The 19,314-nt window shown below is 39.4% G+C and overlaps 1 protein-coding gene across 4 annotated transcripts in view; it reads left to right on the forward strand.

The window, feature by feature from the left end:
• Positions 1–19,314, forward strand: part of EXOC6B (exocyst complex component 6B) — a 722,047-nt gene that overhangs the window by 662,447 nt on the left and 40,286 nt on the right. The gene's annotated exons all lie outside the window — the stretch shown is intronic.

The raw sequence follows: 19,314 nt of genomic DNA on the forward strand, positions 1-19,314 counted from the left end.
TACATCTTCATGCATATAACGTTTTTAGTCTAGTAGATTATTCCCTTCATATAAATTTCTAGGAGTCGAATCAATTGTGCCAGAGGTAGAAATATTTTTGTGATTCTCAAAACATAAGGTAGTATTTCTTCCTAAATTATTTGCTATATTATAGTGCTTTATTTGCAATGCATGAGTATACTGATTTTACCAAAACCTTGCAAGCATGAAGTTAATATTTAATGCATTTAGCTAATTCTTAGGTGTAAAATGGCAACTTCTCATTGTTTTAATGTCAGTTTTCTTGATTACAAGTGAGTGTAAACTAAATGTCTATACAACATACATTTTTGTTATCTTTTATTCCTTTAATGAGAATCACCAGGCATTAATCTAAAAAATTTCGTATTTAGGCACTCTGAAAAGATTTGGAACTTAAACAAACTGAAACAAAGGAGAGAAATTAAACTAGAAAGTGGCTGTGTTTATAAACAAGCAGTCTTGAAACACAAGACCATTGTGGTAATTGGAATGGTTTGTATCCCAGAATGTCCTTCTTAGTAGATGCCAAGCTTACCAACTAGCTGGGAAAAGGCAGAGCAGTGTGTTTGCCCCCAAGGTGTTCAGATGAGGCAAATCTGAGTTCCTAAGCTCCACAATTACTCTCTGCCCAAAAACTTACCATGGCCCCCACCATCTAAGTGTTTACGTTAAGGATTCTGTTTTTCTGGCGTGTTACAGGATTCTGGTTCTTTAAAAAAAAAAATCCTAAAATACAAAAAACAGGCATCTACTAGATCTGAGAACATTTTCTTTCTTTATAAATGTATTTAATAATAAAATAGAAACACATGTTCTTTTTCCAAATACCATGTTAATTCAAAAAAGGCCTTTTCATTAGATGATATATACACAAGGGCTAAAGATTACAAAGGAAAAAAATTAAATTGTAAACTATACAAGGATGCTTAGGAGAAAAGCTTAACAGGGGCCGTAATCAGAGATCCTATCCTTTCTGCTTGCTCTGTTTGCAATCTGACATTCATGGGGAATACTGTCTAGGGAGAGCCTGAAATGGTTTCATAATCTGTAACCACAAAGGGATGACTCAGATCTTTATCTTTTATAAACTGCACTCATAACTTGGTGCTGTACTCACTTTCCCAATGTCTAAATGTTTGGTCAAATGATTTAAAACAAGTTGAAGGAATCTTTTTGTTTGGGGTTTTTTTCCCCCACTGCATTTCCTGAATAGTGGTTTCTCAGTGGCTATTAGCCATTGAAATCGGTTAACCCTCATAACTTTATCTTCCTATGGGGCTTTTTTCTATCTTCTTACCGAGTTAGAGTAGAGCCTAGTGACCAAGGAAAAGACAGTGGTGTTCTTTGCGGACAGAGGTGCAGGGTAGAGGGGATGGAGCTCAGACATGCTGAGCACAGATTATGTTGCCACCACACATTTTTAGTCCTGGTGACTCACATAGAAAGCAGTCAGTCTCTAAAGAGAGAGAGTGTGCTGCAAGTACTCACGTGAAAGTAAATGTCTCTTCTTCTTCTCCTGGTATCTTGGCCACCAGCCTCACCTTATTGGTTGAGTTACTAAGAAATGGTAAATACTTGAAGGGAAGGGACCCCTACCATTAAAGTCTCTTCTGCCCAGTTAGGGTTCAGAGTACCTTGTGATGAGTTATTTTAAGTGTTGTGCATATGTTAAGTGATATATACAACTCATCGTGTAGTCATAGCATTTTCCAGGGGAATTGCTCATGTAGCCAGGCAGCCCCATGACGTCTCTCCGACATAGGCCAGTATCAGATATTTCCTGAGAAAGGTACCAGTGAGCTCAGAAGGACTCAATTACAAAATCCTCCATCACAAGAAGAAAGGCTGTGTGCTCCACGTGCTCTCCCCAGCTGATAGTTAGCTCAGCTTCCAGCCTAGGGCTGTTTGTTTTTGAGATCCTATAACTAGGTACAGTGCCACTCAAATATATCATCAAGTTTTTGTATTAAAAACGATTGAGAAGTTTCTTGAATAAATTGTCCTATGCCTTAAAAATATAGTTATTGCAAAGTTTTTATCATGTCTACACAGAGATACTTCCTTCCATGCTTTAAGGCCTACGTTTCCTGTAGAAAGGTTTCTCTGATAAATTGTGAACACAAAGATGGCCTTTGAACTTTTCTCATACATGGTGTTTCTCTACTGCAATAAGTAGGTATTAGTCAGCTTGGTATAGCACTTCCCCTCTTTTCTTAGATCTGATTCTGTCTTCCAAGGGAAATCATAGAATTCCCCGTGTCTTATAGGACTCATTATTCAGGTGCCTAGAACACACCAGGCAGCGAGGTCCAGCCAATAAAAGGATGGAAGTTGTAAATGTTTAAAAGAAATACCATCTTCCTTGGCGATTATTTCAATAGTGAATCTCCTAGGTTCTGAGAGGCTTTAATGACGTCTCTCGTTATTATGAGACTACTGGCTATTTCTCAGTTATTCTAAAATCTCTGGTTAGTCACATCCCTTGGCTTTGCCCAGCCTCACTTCCCTAGCTTGACCCTTTTACCAGCTAGTTAATTCATAAAGGTTTTCCAAAGCCAAGGAGAAGACAGATGAAAGAAGGCAGTCACAGAGTATTTATGGGTTTCAGATACATATGTCAGATGTGTCTTCAGATATTTTCTGGGCCAAAACTCTGAGTTGATTACAGTAACACACAGAAGAAGGTAGCCTCTGCCCTAAAGTACCTTAAAAGTAAATTATTCTTAGAGGTTCATTCATTCATTCATTTTTTTCAGTAAATATTTGCTGAGCCTCTGCTGTGTGCTGGGCACTTGAAATAAATCAGTGAACAAAACAGACTTCTGACTTCATGGAGCTTACAATTTAGGATGGAGAAGTGAGTAAATAAATAAATAAGGAGAATAATCCATCAACTGTGTACTTGTAAGTGGGTAATAAGCTCCATGGAAAGAATAAGAAAGTAGAATAAGGGAAAGGTGGGTTAGAGTGTGGAAGTCTGGGGATACAAGTCACAGTATTAAGAGAGATCAGGTAGGCCTTGTTGAGGGTGAGATTTGAGCAATGCCTTGTGGGAGATGATATAATTAGCCAAGCAGGTACCTGAGAAGAGCAGCCTTACAGGTGAATGGGAGAGCCATGATTTATCATTTAAAATTTGCAGGCATTTTTAAATTTGGTAATTTGATGTAGATTGTTTTATTCTTCTTTTTCAAGGGAAGAAACTGGATATACCAGGTGAATATCAGCTCTGGCTTAAAGAGATTGTCAGTTGAGATAGGTTTTAGACAGAGGCCATTGTCTTGGTTTTACAGATGGGAAAAAGTAAGACGCAGAAAGGAAAGAGGAACCAAATTCCTTAGAGTTATGAAACTGAGCAACATGGAACAGGCCACCGTCTTTTAGATTAGCACTGCGATAGTATATCATCACAGGGTTTGTCCTCCCTGGAGCTTAGAGATTTCTTTCCTTGTACATTTATTTCAATTCTTTTATTTGATGTATTACATTTTCATCAGTTTCTCTATGTGATAAGATGTACTTTCATCTGTTGTAAAGCATGTTAAATGAATTTCAGTGAAAGGTGGCGGAGCGGTGGGGAACTATAATATGAAGACCTTGGACATAGGCCTAGGTCATTTCTAAGCAGCATTGCCACACTGTACATGCTTTGAATGCCCTGGAAATTATTAGGATGTTTTCTTAGAGGTCAGAGTGCCCATCTGGAAGGTCTGTAGGGAATCTGCTTGTGATCATCTCTGCTGCTTCAGGGGGCATGAAGAGCCAGCCCTCCTGCAGGATTTTCTCACCCCTGGCTGGATAGAGAGCAACCATCTGCTTTGGTTCAAGTGAGGAGGGCCAGCACAGTGAGGGCTTGCAAGCAGCAGGGCCATCACCTAGGAGCAGTTTAGAAAGAGCTGGGCATGTTCTCTAAGCTCAGTCCAGTTGATATACTTTGTAGAACCCTGAAAAGTATAAGCACTTAGAGATAAGTTCAATTCATTTCCATGCTTGGGTACCTAACGGAGCCTTAACATACAAAGTTAATTAAAACATTTATGTAACACTTGAAATCTCCAAAACCCTTTATAGTTATGTATTGGCTGATTAAAATCTGCAGCTTCCCTGGGAAATAAGTTGGTACTTTCATCCCCATTTTAGAGATTAGACACAAGTAGTTTAAGTGGCTTACCTGAGGCTGTAGTGTGAGTTGGGTCCCCAGCATTCCACAGTACATGAGCCACTATTCAACCATGACCCCCCAGCATAAATCACTTAACCTCTCTGAGCCTTAGATTTTTCATGTATGTATGAGATACTAATGATCTTCGTCCTACCTATTCTGAAGAATAGGTGTAAAAATAAGTCATTGTATCATTCAGCAAACTCAAAGTGCTATAATGCTTGTTATAATTAGGTAATGGATTAAGGCAGAAAGAATCAGCAACTTCATTACTTAGTATTTAGGGAGTGCTACTCGTTTGGGGCCAGAGTGGAAGAAACGGGGAAAGAGACCAGCTATCGCTAACCCTTTAAAAAAACTGAGTCCTCCTACTTGTTTGACTCAGCCTTGATTAGAGTAGGGAAGAGAAGGAAAACAGAGTAGTGAACGAAAGATTGAAAGAGTGAGTAAATGCTGAGAGGAGAGAAATGAAAGAGCCAAGACTGCAAGTCTTCCCAAGATTAGCAATGAACTGCTGATCTCAGCCTAAGAATCACTGTCTGAACTTGGGCAGTATTGCAGCATACAGGGAGAGGCTTAACATTCCAGTGCAGAGGACACGAGCTGGATTTTGCTGTCTAAACCATTGGTCCGTGTCCCAGATCTGGTAATGATCTAAGATCATGTAGTCCTGCTCTCCTTCCCTCCCCACTCCCCACCTCACTCCCTCCTACCACTGCCTAAGCCAAGCTTCAGAAAATGAGACCATTACTTGGTTGTCAGTATCCGCACACCGGCTGACCACTTGATGATTGCAGCTGGCGTTCCCTTCAGCCGTCTCTAGTCTGGCTTGGAGACTTCCAGACCAGCCCTTTCTTTCCATATAATCACAGGTGAATGCAGGTGTCCCTTGTTGCATGTATAAAGCAAGGCCCCCACGTACAAGCGACTGAAGGTATAATCAAGTTGCTAGAACTTTAGCCTTCTTTTCATTCTCTATGGTTTTTTTTTTTTCATTCCTTTTTCTTTTTTAAGTTGGTCCATATAAGAGCAGAACTGAAGGTTTAAGTAAACATAAAAACTGAAGTAAGTCGTGTGGAATAATGCAAAAGAAGAGGTCCTGGGAACAAATAAAAACTCAGCAAGGTGATGAACAGTGTTGGAGGACAGTGAACAAATAAATCATTGCTAATCAGGTTGTTTGTTATGGATGTACATGCATACACATGCGTACACATTTTTGTGTGTGCACTCACACGTACACCATGTTATGATACCTTTGTTAGATGGTCTCCTCATTCTAGGTTGAGCCCCTAGAAATTAAGATAGAGTCAAATAATTTATTCATATGCATAAAAGCTAAAGAGTAAAATGTCTTATGCTTAGGATTAAAGCTCCATAGCTACTGGAGCAGGAAGCAACGTGAAAAATTCACCTTACTGAGGAGCTGAACACTAAGTAGCCGCTCTGCAGGCCTTACTGCACACATCCGCAAAAAACAAACACATTTATGAGATATTTTCTTGATTGACACAAGGAAAGTAATATTTTTCCTCTGAGTACACACTGACTGTTAATGGCAAAGTTTTCTTCCTTCATTGTTCCCAGTAGCGTGCATTTTCCTTTTCCAAAGAGTCCTTCGGTGATTTAGAACAAGTTACTTAACCTCTCTGGCCTCATTCTCTTCAACTATAAAGCGGGCTTATTAATAAACCCTGCCTCATAGGGTTGTTTTGAGGATAATTAAAATGATATATAAAAATGCTTCGCACAGGGTCCGGCGTGTCATTTCCATATTAGCACTTATCGCTTGCTGAATGCCGGTTACGGGCTATGTTCTTTTCAGGGCAGTGGAGGCACAAGGGAGGTAGAGCATAGCCAAGGAGGCCTCCAGATGCGCATCCTCTTCAATGCCTGGAAATTCCTAACTGAAAATGACCGATATCAGTTCTTTGAAGCAGACGCAATGTGCTTAAGCACTCAGGCACCCTCACTCACGCTGCGATTTTCCTGTCTCTTTTTTCCTGTCTCCCACTCTTTCGTCCAGCCTCTTAAAGGCAGTTCCCTCTATCCCACCTTGACAAGGAATGCCCCTGTGGTGGGAGACTGTGTCTTGGCCACTAGGCCAGGATCTCCTCGGTTGGAGCACTTTTCGTTCCTCTGCTTTAGGTGCCTGGTGTCTTACACACTGAGTGCTTGGAGTGCACCCACTCCTTTCACACCAGCTCCATTTTGTAGCTGAGGAGTGTGTAGCTCCACATGCATTTGGACCAATACCTTCATCCATGTCACTGACTTTGGAAGTCCACCTTGGGTATCCGTGCTGCCCCAACTCAGGAAATCCTATTTCTTGATCCTGCTCTGTTTGTTGTGTGTTGGTTCCTTATCCTAATTCAAGTAAAGGGACAGAAAGTAGCCAAGAGGGAGAGATTGAGAGGCAAAGATTGGTATTACCGACGATGGACCTGCAGTGGGAAAATACGTTATAACAGTAGGATTCATGGGAAGCATAGTTCAATCCCTGGGTTGGGAAGATCACCTGGAGAAGGGAAAGGCTTCCCACTCCAGTATTCTGGCCTGGGGAATTCCATGGACTGTATAGTCCATGGGGTCACAAAGAGTTGGACACAACTGAGTGACTTTCACTTCACTTCACTTCATGGAAATCATGCAATGTACGCCTTTAACCCCCAAAGTTAGGCCTATAGGAGAGGAAGACACCGCAGTTCAGACCACCTTATTCCCTTAATCACCCCATTTGCTGCAACTTTTCTTCATGGTCTTCTGCTCCCAGTCTTACTGTCCACTGGGTGGTGTTCTCCATGTTGCTGTTAGATCTCTCACTGCTCAGAGACCCCATAGCCATAGGTCTCTCCTTTGACGGTTATTGCTTTCTACCTTGTGTGTAGAACTGTGTGTGAATATCCTGTCTTTGCCAGATTAGAAGGTTACAAGGTCACTGTGCTACAATATCTTTCTCTTCTTTGATTATCAGTCTTCTTTATTTTATGAACCACCCAGTCTATACTAGTCTATGGAATCAACTGCCTCTGTTTAAATCCTGGCCCTGCCACATGCTAGCTGTCTGATCATGAGTTAACTTTTCAGTGCCTCAGTTTCCACATTTATAAAAAGAGGGTGATAACAGAATCTTTTAGAGCTACTAAAGATCAAATAAGGAGGTACATAAATAATACCTGGCATATAGTTAATAGTTTATAAATGAAGCTGCTGCTGCTGCTGCTCTGCTGCTGATAGTCAGAGGACAGTGCTTTTCCCCAGGGCTTCTGAGGTTCTGTGCTTGCTTCTAAGGCGACAACTGTCCCGTAAAGAAGACTCATTCTTAGTCATGGGTAAGAGTGCCTGCTCTCGTACCAGCTCTTTAAACACAGGATCTGTCGTTACCTAACTCTTTGTTCTTTACAGTGCTGTGGAAATAGATGCTGACTTATGTCTTACGGTTTAGTTTTCCAATTTTAAAACTTCTAAATGCTCATTAAATAAACTTAGAGAATGTGACATATAATTCAGAAAGAAAAAATATTACCCATTTTTGTACAATCAAAGAGACTCACTGAAAATATTTTGATGTGTCTTCCTTCTTCACTAATATGGAATATGTATGATTGAACTGATTCTATATATATAGTTTTATATGCTGATTTTTTAATACTATTTTAAGAATATTTTCTCCTATATTTTTACAAACAGCTAACCTTGTGGCTGTACTATAAATTGACATTCCTTTATTGTTGAATGTTGCTAATTTTAAGTTATAATGAAGAAGTCTGTAATGATCAATTTGGTATATAATGCTTTTTTTAAAGCATGTCAGGGGACTCGGTACTTTCAGCTATCAAGAATAAAATTATAATGTCAAAAAATATCAGTGTCAATATATGAAACGTCAATTTCATTTTTGTTTTCAACATCTGTTTTCTTCCCTTTTGTGAAAGTTGAGACATTTGGTCAACTCTAGGCTTCAATCATTCTTCTTATTTTTTATATATTATAGTCCTTAATCATTTATATATTTGAAAAATAAAAGGTGAAGAGGCGTCTGCAGAGGAGTGGCCTGGCAGGTATGTCAGGATCTGAGCAGGATGAGAAGGATGTCTTCGTAGAGGGTGGCCTGACGCAAGGACTCAGGGCCCAGGAAGTGAGGAAAGCATGCCCACAGAGAGGTGGCCGGGGGTGGGCTGTCGGAGCCCACACAGAGTGAGGTCAGAGTGTGTGCTTGGGGGCAGTCTGGTTTCAGGGGTCAGAACCCGTGCAAGTAGGGGAGAGCGCACACTTGGAGGAGTGGCACGGCCTGGGCCAGCAGAGCGCAGGAGTGGCGTAAGAAGCGCTTGCACCTGGGAGAGCTGTTCAGAAAACGGAGTCAGAGCCAAACAGGAAAAGAGGGTATCCACATGTGGGAGAAGGTAGAAACCGAAATAGGAAACTCTTTGCAAAAGGAAAATTGATTGAATAAATAAGTGACTATATTAAGGATAATAGAAGCCAGTTTCTGTCAGAGAAGGGGTTTATAGATATAGAAAGGGAAAAAAGTCAAATGAACCCTATGGTGTGAACTCATGGTTCTTTATTATAGATAAATATAGAAGTAAATAAGTATATGTGTTATGTATGCATTCCCTTAGTTTGTCTGGGAATAGTAATACCCCCATGGAAATGAGTAAGCTTGTCTAGTGCTATATCTTGGCCTCTCAGTGTAATTGTCTACTAAAAAGAATCAGTGCGTTTTGGCCAAATGACTAATTCCTGGGTCATGAGTCTGTTTCTAGGCTCATCATGAGCCTAGAACATCTTGTACCAGAAATGAAGTGCTCAAAGAATATTGGAGGTACGTCAAAATGATACCAAAGCAGCCTAAAGGGGCCACTACTGGCTAAACTGGCGACAATTTGAGCACTTAACTAAATAATTAAAAACAAATTGTTATAGTAACAAATTATGTTGAAAAAATAAGAAATCACAAGGCAGTACAAACAACAAACTGAATACGTTGAAAGTTTGATGAAGAATGGTGTATTTATGTAATTTCAAAGTATGTATCTTCCCACAAAATACTTACTAGTTAAGAGTGAGAAAATGTGCCATTACACCAGATAAGCCTAGCAGATAGTGCCTTAATCAAGTGATCAAAGTGAACATCATAAGTAACAGGGAAATTTGAAATCATTTGATAGAATCTGAAATCTCTCGATAGGATGCAGTAAGGAAAAAAGCAAGATCACTGATATAATATTATTGACCAAAATGAATCATCTGAATCTAGTCATAGGAGAACATCAGCTAAATCCAGACTGAAAGACATTCTACACAGTAACTGGTCTGTAATCATCAAAAAATCAAGGAAAATCAAGGAGCTAACAGTTCCAAATCTAAGGAGTCTAAATAAGTGACAATTAAACACAACTCATAATTCTCAACTGAATGCTTCTGGTGTAAAAAACACTGAGACAACTAGTGAAACTTGAGTGGGATATAAGGACTAGATGATAGTAACTTAGTGTAATTTTCTGACTTTGATAGCTATACTGTGCTTATGTCGAATAATGTCTTTGTTTATAGGAAATATAAACTAAAGTATTTGCTAGAGAGAGGGAATCAGATTGGCATTTTACTCTCAAATGGCTCAGGAAATTTAAAAAAATTGTACTGTATTTCCAACTTTTCTGTAAATTTGTGATTATTTATCAAAGTATAAAATATTAATTCAAAAAGGGAAAAATAAAAGATTCAAAAATTACATGAAACCAAAATAAATTAACCTAATTGTGTATTAAAATGATAATATAAAATGAAAGATTCAAAATTTGCATGAAACCAAAATAATTAACTGAATTGTGTATTAAAATGATAATATAACCATGTGAGACAAATAGTAATTTCAAGTTACTTTTGAAAACAGTTCTATTCTTTCCACAAAAGGACTGCAAAATGTTTTTAAATTTTTGCTCATAGGTTCATTATAGTTGGTAATATTGATGTTATACTTTGAATCAACATTACGTATATTACCAGTCAACAACTAAAAGATCGATGTTATTAGAAACAAAGATTTTTACGAAAAGAAAGAAACTAATTTAAAATAAATAAAAGAGGCTTGAGGACTGAACAGTCCTCTGATGTGGTTTTTTACCATATATTTAGTGAATAATCTTATTTAATGTATTCCTTTACAACACTATTTAAATTATATCAGAATTTAAAAAAAACAGAACATCTTCCCAGTTCACTTTTTTTTAGTCTAATCAAATTAGACTAATTACTAAAGTTGCATTTCCAGAAACACACAAACAAACAAACATTTTAAATTAGAACATTTATTTTTTTAATCTGAAGTAAAATACTACTGAGTGAATTCAACAGCATTTTAAAAGAATAATCTGTCTTGACCAATAAGATTTATCTGAGAAACACAAGGATATTTCACATTATCAGTAGATGAAAATAGAAAAATTATTAGGTAAGATAATTAAATTGCTAAATAAGAATGCCCACTGTCACCAGTATCATGGTACTATATTTTCCAGTTAATGAATATGACAAGCAGAAATAAAAGGCAAGGAAAAGAAAAAAATTGTCCTTAATTATAAACAATATAATTGTCTGCTAATAAAACATATAGGAATAAATTGAAAACTAATTGGAGTTTAATGAAAACTTAAAAACCAGAGTTAAAATACAAGTAACAGACTAGAAGAAAATATGTTCATATCTGTAATTGACAGAAGATTAACATTCAGAACATATAAAGAGCTCTTACTAATCAATAGGAAAAAGCCTGCAGAAAAGTGGACAACAGATGTGAACATGTGTATATATTGTTGTTGTTTAGTTGCTCAGTCATGTCCAACTCTGTGTGACCACATGAACTGCAGCATGCCAGGCTTCACCGTCCTTCACTGTAGCCCGGAGTCTGCTCAAACTCATGTCCATTGAATCACTGATGTCAGCCAACCATCTCATCCTCTGTTGCCCCCTTCTCATCCTGCCTTCAATCTTTCCCAGCATCAGTGTCTTTTCCAGTGAGTTGGCTCTTCGCATCAGGTGGCCAAAGGATTGGAGTTTCAGCTTCAGCATCAGTCCTTCCAATGAATATTCAGGGTTGACTTCCTTAAGGATGGACTGCTTTGATCTCCTTGCTGTCCAGGGGACTTTCAAGAGTCTTCTCCAGTACCACAGTTTGAAAGCATCAATTCTTTGGCTCTCAGCCTTCTTTATGGTCCAACTCTCACAACCATACATGACTACTGGAAAAACCATAGCTTTGACTATATGGACCTTTGTCAGCAAGGTGATGTCTCTGCTTTTTAATACATTGTCTAGGTTTGTCTTAGCTTTTCTTCCAAGGAGCAAAAGTCTTTTAATTTCATGGCTGTAGTCATATGTGTGTGTGTTTCTGTATGTATGTATAGTGCAATACTGCTGCTGCTGCTGCTAACTCGCTTTAGTCATGTCTGACTCTGTGCGACCCCGTAGACAGCAGCCCAGCAGGCTCCCCCGTCCCTGGGATTCTCCAGGCAAGAACACTGGAGTGGGTTGCCATTTCCTTCTCCAATGCATGAAAGTGAAAAGTGAAAGTGAAGTCACTCAGTCATGTCTGACTCTTAGCGACCCCATGGACTGCAGCCTACCAGGCTCCTCCGTCCATGGGATTTTCCAGGCAAGAGTACTGGAGTGGGGTGCCATTGCCTTCTCCGAGTGCAATACTACTCAGTCATAAAAAAAGAATAAAATAATGCCATTTTGCAACAATATAGATAGACCTAAAGATTATCATACAAATTAAGTCAGAAAGAGAAAGACAAATATCATATGAAATCACTTGTATGTGGAGTCTAAATTATGACACAAATAAACTTATTTATGAAACAAAAACAGGCTCACAGACATAGAGAACAGACTTGCGGTACCAAGAAGGAGGAGAGGGGTGGCAGGGATAGACTGGGAGTCTGGAATTGCCAAATGCAAACTGTTCTATATAGAATGGATAAACAAGGTCCTACTGTATAGCATGAGGAACTATATTTAATATCCTGTAATAAACCATAATGGAAAACAAAAAAAAGAATTATCCAATATAGAGCTTTTTCAGTCTGGCTTCTTTCACTTTGGGGCTTGCCAGGTGGCGCTAGTGGTAAACAATCTGCCTGCCAGTGCAGGAGATGCAGGAGACATGGCTTTGATCCCTGGGTCGGGAAGGTACCCTGGAGTAGAAAATATATGCATTGAGATTCATCCATGTTGTAACAGGTATCTGTAGTTCATGCATTTTGTTGCTGGGTAGTGTTCCATGGTATAGGTGTACCACTGTCTGTTTATCCACTCATCTGAACTATGTCCAGTTTTTTGAAGTTAGGAATAAAGACATTTTAAGCATTCACATACAGGTTTTGCTCTGAAAATAAGTTTTTCATTTAGCGTTTATAAATACCTAAGAGTAGGATTTGTGTGTATGGATTGTACGCTAAGCCTTAATGAGAAATTGCAAAGGTATTTTCCACGTGGATGTACAACTTTGTTTTTAATTTGAGCTGTTTCAGTAGGTGTATGGTGATCTTGTTGTGGCTTTAATTTATATTTCCTAAACAACTAATGATGTTGAGCATCTTTTCATGTGCTTATTATCATCTGTGTACCTTCTTAGGTGACATGTCTATATAAATTTTTTTCTCATTCAAAAAATTGGGTTTTTCTTATTATTCAGTTTTGAAAGTTCTTTTTTTATTCTGGATACCAGTCCTTTATTATATATATTATTTTAAGACATTTTCCCCTGGTTAGTGGCTGTTTTTCATTCTCTTTTAAAGGGCAGAAGTTGAAACATGTATAATATCATGTATGAAACGAGTCGCCAGTCCAGGTTTGATGCACGGTACTGGATGCTTGGGGCTGGTGCACTGGGACGACCCAGAGGGAGGGTAGGGGAGGGAGGAGGGAGGAAGGTTCAGGATGTGGAACGCGGGTATACCTGTGGCGGATTCATTTCGATATTTGGCAAAACTAATACAATATTGTAAAGTTTAAAAATAAAATAAAATTTTTTAAAAAATGGGAAAAGAGAAATCAAAAAAAATAAAATAAAATAGCTCAACTGGAATTCCAAAAAAAAAATAAAAATAAAAAAAATAAAGGGCAGAAGTTCTTAATTTTGATGAAGTATGACTTATCAATTTTTTTGAGTTTATGGATTAGGCATTTTGTATTAGATCCAAGAAATCTTTGTTTAAACCAAGGCCACAAAGATTTTCTTCTGTAAGTTTTATAGTTTTAGATTTTTTTTGTTTGTTTAGGCATTATGTTCCATTTTGAGTTAATTTTTATACATGATATAATGTATAGATTGGATTATTTGTATACAGCTTTGGTGGCCTCAATGATGGTCCCCCCAAAGATATGTCCCCATCCTAACCCCTAGAACTGCGAATGTTACTTTATGAGGCACAAGATGCAATTAAATTAAGAATTTTGTTTATAATAGCCAGGACAAGGAAGCAACCTAGATGTCCATCAGCAGATGAATGGATAAGAAAGCTGTGGTACATATACACAATGGAGTATTACTCAGCCATTAAAAAGAATACATTTGAATCAGTTCTAATGAGGTGGATGAAACTGGAGCCTATTATACAGAGTGAAGTAAGCCAGAAAGAAGAACACCAATAAAGTATACTAACGCATATATATGGAATTTAGAAAGATGGTAATGACAACCCTGTATGCGAGACAGCAGAAGAGACACAGATGTATAGAACAGTCTTTTGGACACTGTGGGAGAGGGAGAGGGGATGATTTGGGAGAATGGCATTTAAACATGTATAATGTCATATAAGAAACGAATCGCCAGTCCAGGTTCAATGCAGGATACAGGAAGCTTGGGGCTGGTGCACTGGGATGACCCAGAGGGATGGTATGGGGAGGGAGGTGGGAGGGGGGTTCAGGATGGGGAACACATGTACACCCGTGGCGGATGTATGTTGATGTATGGCAAAATCAATACAATATTGTAAAGTAAAAAAAAAAAATAATAATAATAATAAATAAATAAAATTTTAAAAATAAATAAATAAAGCTTTGGGGACACACACACATACAAAAAAAAGAATTTTGAGAGAAGTGTTTATCCTGTATTATCCAGGTTGGCCCTAAATGCAAACACATGTAGGAATTTTTGAAACATACAGAGAGAGAGGAGGTGGTGGTGTGACCACAGCAGCAGAGATTGCAGTGATGTGTAGGCTAATGATGCTTCCAGAAGCTGGAAGAAGCAACAAACATATTTTCCTCTAGAACTTTCAGAGGGATATGCCAGCATCTTGATTTTGGACTTCTGATCTACATAACTGAGAAGGAATAAATTTCTCTTGTTTTAGGCCACCCAGTTTATCATAATTTATTACGGTACTCATAGGAAGTTAATATAATGACTCTACAGTTCTTCCAGCAGCATTTGCGGAGAAAGCTCTCCTTTCTCTATTGAATTGCCTTTGTACTTTTATCAAAAACCAGTGACCACACATATGTGTTAGGTCTACTTCTGATCTTTCTGTTCTAATTTACTGACCTGTATATCTGTAATTTCACTAATACTACTTGGTCATGATTACTGTAACTTTATAGTAAGTTTTGAAAGTAGGTAATGTGAATCTTCAAATTTTGTTTTGTTTTCAAAATAGTTTTGGCTTTCCTAGTTTCTTTGCTTTTCTATATAAATTTTAGAATCGCCTTGTCAATTTCCGCTAAAAAGTTCCTGCTTTCACTGGAAATGTCAGTCAGTTCAGTCACTCAGTCATGTCCAACTTTTTGCGACCCCATGAACCGCAGCACGCCAGGCCCCCCTGGCCATCACCACTCCCGGAATTTACTCAAATTCATGTCCATAAAGTCGGTGATGCCATCCAGCTGTCTCATCCTGTGTCATCCGCTTCTCCTCCTGCCCCCAGTCCCTCCCAGCATCAGAGTCTTTTCCAATGAGTCAACTCTTCGCATGAGGTGGCCAAAGTATTGGAGTTTCAGCTTTAGCATCAGTCCTTCCAATGAACATCCAGGACTGATATCCTTTAGGATGAACTACTGGTTGTATCTCCTTGAAGTGCAAGGGACTCTCAAGAGTCTTCTCCAACACCACAGTTCAAAAGCATCAATTCTTCGGCTCTCAGCCTTCTTCACAGTCCAACTCTCACATCCATACATGACCCCTGGAAAAACCGTAGCCTTGACTAGATGGACCTTTGTTGGCAAAGTAATGTCTCTGCTTTTGAATATGTTATCTAGGTTGGTCATAACTTTCCTTCCAAGGAGTAACCATCTTTTAATTTCATGGCTGCAAAATCACCATCTGCAGTGATTTTGGAGCCCCCAAAAATAAAGTCTGACACTGTTTCTACTGTTTCCCCATCTATTTCCCATGAAGTGATGGGACCAGATGCCATGATCTTCGTTTTCTGAATGTTGAGCTTTAAGTCAACTTTTTCACTCTCCTCTTTCACTTTCATCAAGAGGCTTTTTAGTTCCTCTTCACTTTCTGCCATAAGGGTGGTGTCATCTGCATATCTAAGGTTATTGACATTTCTCCCAGCAATCTTGATTCCAGCTTGTGCTTCTTCCAGCCCAGCGTTTCTCATGATGTACTCTGCATAGAAGTTAAATAAGCAGGGTGACAATATACAGCCTTGACATACTCCTTTTCCTATTTGGAACCAGTCTGTTGTTACATGTCCAGTTCTAACTGTTGCTTCCTGACCTGCATGTAGGTTTCTCAAGAGGCAGATCAGGTGGTCTGGTATTCCCATCTCTTTCAGAATTTTCCACAGTTTATTGTGATCCACACAGTCAAAGGCTTTGGCATAGTCAATAAAGCAGAAATAGATGTTTTTATGGAACTCTCTTCCTTTTTCCATGATCCAGGGGATGTTGGCAATTTGATCTCTGGTTCCTCTGCCTTTTCTAAAACCAGCTTGAACATCTGGAAGTTCATGGTTCACGTATTGCTGAAGCCTGGCTTGGAGAATTTTGAGCATTTCTTTACTAGCGTGTGAGATGAGTGCAATTGTGTGGTAGTTTGAGCATTCTTTGGCATTGCCTTTCTTTGGGATTGGAATGAAAACTGACCTTTTCCAGTCCTGTGGCCACTGCTGAGTTTTCCAAATTTGCTGGCACATTGAGAGCAGCACTTTCACAGCATCATCTTTCAGAATTTGAAATAGCTCCACTAGAATTCCATCACCTCCACTAGCTTTGTTCGTAGTGATGCTTTCTAAGGCCCACTTGACTTCACATTCCAGGATGTTTGGCTCTAGGTGAGTGATCACACGTTCGTGGTTATCTGGGTCATGAAGATCTGTTTTGTACAGTTCTTCTGTGTGTTCTTGCCACCTCTTCTTAATATCTTCTGCTTCTGTTAGGTCCGTACCATTTCTGTCTTTTATCGAGCCCATCTTTGCATGAAATGTTCTCTTGATATCTCTGATTTTCTTGAGATCTCTAGTCTTTCCCATTCTGTTGTTTTCCTCTATTTCTTTGCACTGATCGCTGAGGAAGGCTTTCTTATCTCTTCTTGCTATTCTTTGGAACTCTGCATTCAGGTGCTTATATCTTTCGTTTTCTCCTTTGCTTTTCACTTCTCTTCTTTTCACAGCTATTTGTAAGGCCTCCTTAGACAGCCATTTTGCTTTTTTGCATTTATTTTCCATGGGGGTGGTCTTGATCCCTGTCTCCTGTACAATGTCATGAACCTCCGTCCATAGTTCATCAGGCACTCTGTCTATCAGATCTAGTCCCTTAAATCTATTTCTCACTTCCACTGTATAATCATAAGGGGTTTGATTTAGGTCATACCTGAATGGTCTAGTGGTTTTCCCTACTTTCTTCATTTTAAGTCTGAATTTGGCAATGTATTTATCTACAATTTGGGAAATTTTGACCTCTTACTAATCTTGAGTCCTCTAATCCATAAGTTTGGGTATTTAGGTGTTCTTTGATTTCTTTCATCATTTTGTAGTTTTCATCATACAGATCTGGTACCTAAGATCATGGGTTTTGGTGTTTTTTAAATAAAAGTACTTAAATTTCTAAGTATTTATTTATATAGCATCAGGGTACATCTTTCTGTAGAGTGACCCTGTGTGCTGTCATCTTACTGAATTTGGTTACTAGTACTAGTAGCTTTTTTTGTAGACTTGGGGGAGATTTTCTCTGTAGATCATCTTGTCATATATGAGTAGTGCTATTTCTCCCTTTCTTTCATTTTTTCTTCCCTTGCCTTATTGCACTGCCAGAAACCTCCACTGTAGTGTTGAAGAGAACAGGAGTGGCATCCTTGTGTGGGTCTTCGCTTTCTGCTTCGTCTCCGAGTGTGTCTCCTCCAGCAGTTTACCACTGCTGTTGGCTATTTGTTTCTTGCTGGTTTGGAGGTAAGGAGTAAAAGTGTTCACATTTTCTCTTCTCAGTGCTCCTGCCCCTCCGTCAGCAGTAAGGGCTGTCTGATGATCTTGGACACCCTCCTTTTTCTGTGTTTCCCCATGGATCCAGGGCATCCATGGGAAGGGTATTCCCTTCCCCCAGCTGCACTGGATCTCGTCCTGTGCCCTAAATTCTGCCCCTTCTTTCCTAAATGGCTCAAGGCTTTCTTTTTTGCAATTGAGAAAGGGTAGAAGTACCTAGGACAGAACTCTGATCCTTTCTTGAAATGACCACCACATGTCTTCCCCAGGCCTTCACAGTGAAGGAAGCCTTTTCTCGTCTCTCCTGTTCCAATCCCAGTCTCTCTTGAGTGGTGATGTCTGTGAGAAAGAGTCTCCTAAATTCCTCTGGTGTATATTGTTCCCAGAAGTTCTGTACTCTGGCTGGTCCACACTCAGCCTTTAGGAATGTGTTAACAATTTTAGCTGACTTCTTACCAGCTTGCCTGGTACCCAGCTTCTGCTGCAGGTAAGCATGTGCTTGTCTTCCCTGTCTGCTTGAAGCTGCCTGTCTTTCCTTAGGTTTCAGACTGGTTAGTTCTGCAATATCGGCTGTCTGATAGCTTCAAGAATTGTTCCTTCCTTCGACGTTTCTACTCTGCTTTGATTTTCTTGGGCATTTTTATGTAGTATGATGGTTGCTTTCTTGGATATAAGTTTAGTTAATAAGCATGTGTTTAGTAGGGAGTGAGACGTGTTGCAGAGGTCCTGTGAGGCAGAAGATGCATCTGCTTCGGCCTTCTTGATTCCTGGAGGATGTTAGGGTGGTGAATCAAAGAGGTGTGATGAGACTCGTGCCTGGCCAGGCCGATCCCAGAGCGAAACGAGATTTCTCTCTACATCTTACCTCAACGGAGAGACATGATACTGTAAGACCTATTAGCTTCAATGTCCCTGCCTTCTTTCTGTGCCCAAGCAGGCAGGTGGGAAGGAGATGAGATTACGTGGCCCTCTGTCACTACGCAGCCAGCTCATAGTTTGAGCCTCATAAGTAGCTCTTGCTCTCCATTTCCAATGTAAGCCAGACTCCTATGATTAATGTGATGGGGCATTCACCAATGCTTTTAAAAGATGGATCATTGTGAAAAGGCCCAACCCTGTTTGCTGCATTTCCTCCCTAAAAGCAGTCAGTCTTGACAGAAGCTATGCGAGTCATCCTGTCTCCCATTAACAATGACCTCAGCTGTTTGTTTTAAAGAGTTCACAACCCCAAAGCAAAATTTTCACATACAGAAAAACATAGCACGAACCAAACCTTTTGGGAAAGCTTCTCCTGAGCCCTCAGCCTGTGTTTCTGTTCATTAAATCAAAAAAACCCTTTATAGTGGGTGGGAATCTCCCACCAGTTGCATTGGTGTGATCTGAAAGGAACTTGCAAACGGCCACCTCTCTATGTGCCTGCAATCTAACTGCACATCAGCTGATGAGTGGAAATTATGGCAGAAAAGAAATAGAAGAGGTGATTCCACAGAAGCAGGGTTGATTGGCTAGGGATTCCTAGTCAGAAGCAGACTCTGATAAGGGGCTTAGGCTGCCACAGCGGTGTGTGATAACAAATAGTCATCAGAAATGGTATTCATGAAACATCCTGTGCCCTAGGCACCAGTAACAATTCTCAATAATAGCAAATAACTGGATGAAGAGAAATGGCACATTCTTGACTTAGGTTTTCCACAACAG

The sequence above is a fragment of the Bos indicus genome, chromosome 11 (assembly GCF_029378745.1).
Source record: "Bos indicus isolate NIAB-ARS_2022 breed Sahiwal x Tharparkar chromosome 11, NIAB-ARS_B.indTharparkar_mat_pri_1.0, whole genome shotgun sequence".
NCBI lineage: Eukaryota > Metazoa > Chordata > Mammalia > Artiodactyla > Bovidae > Bos > Bos indicus.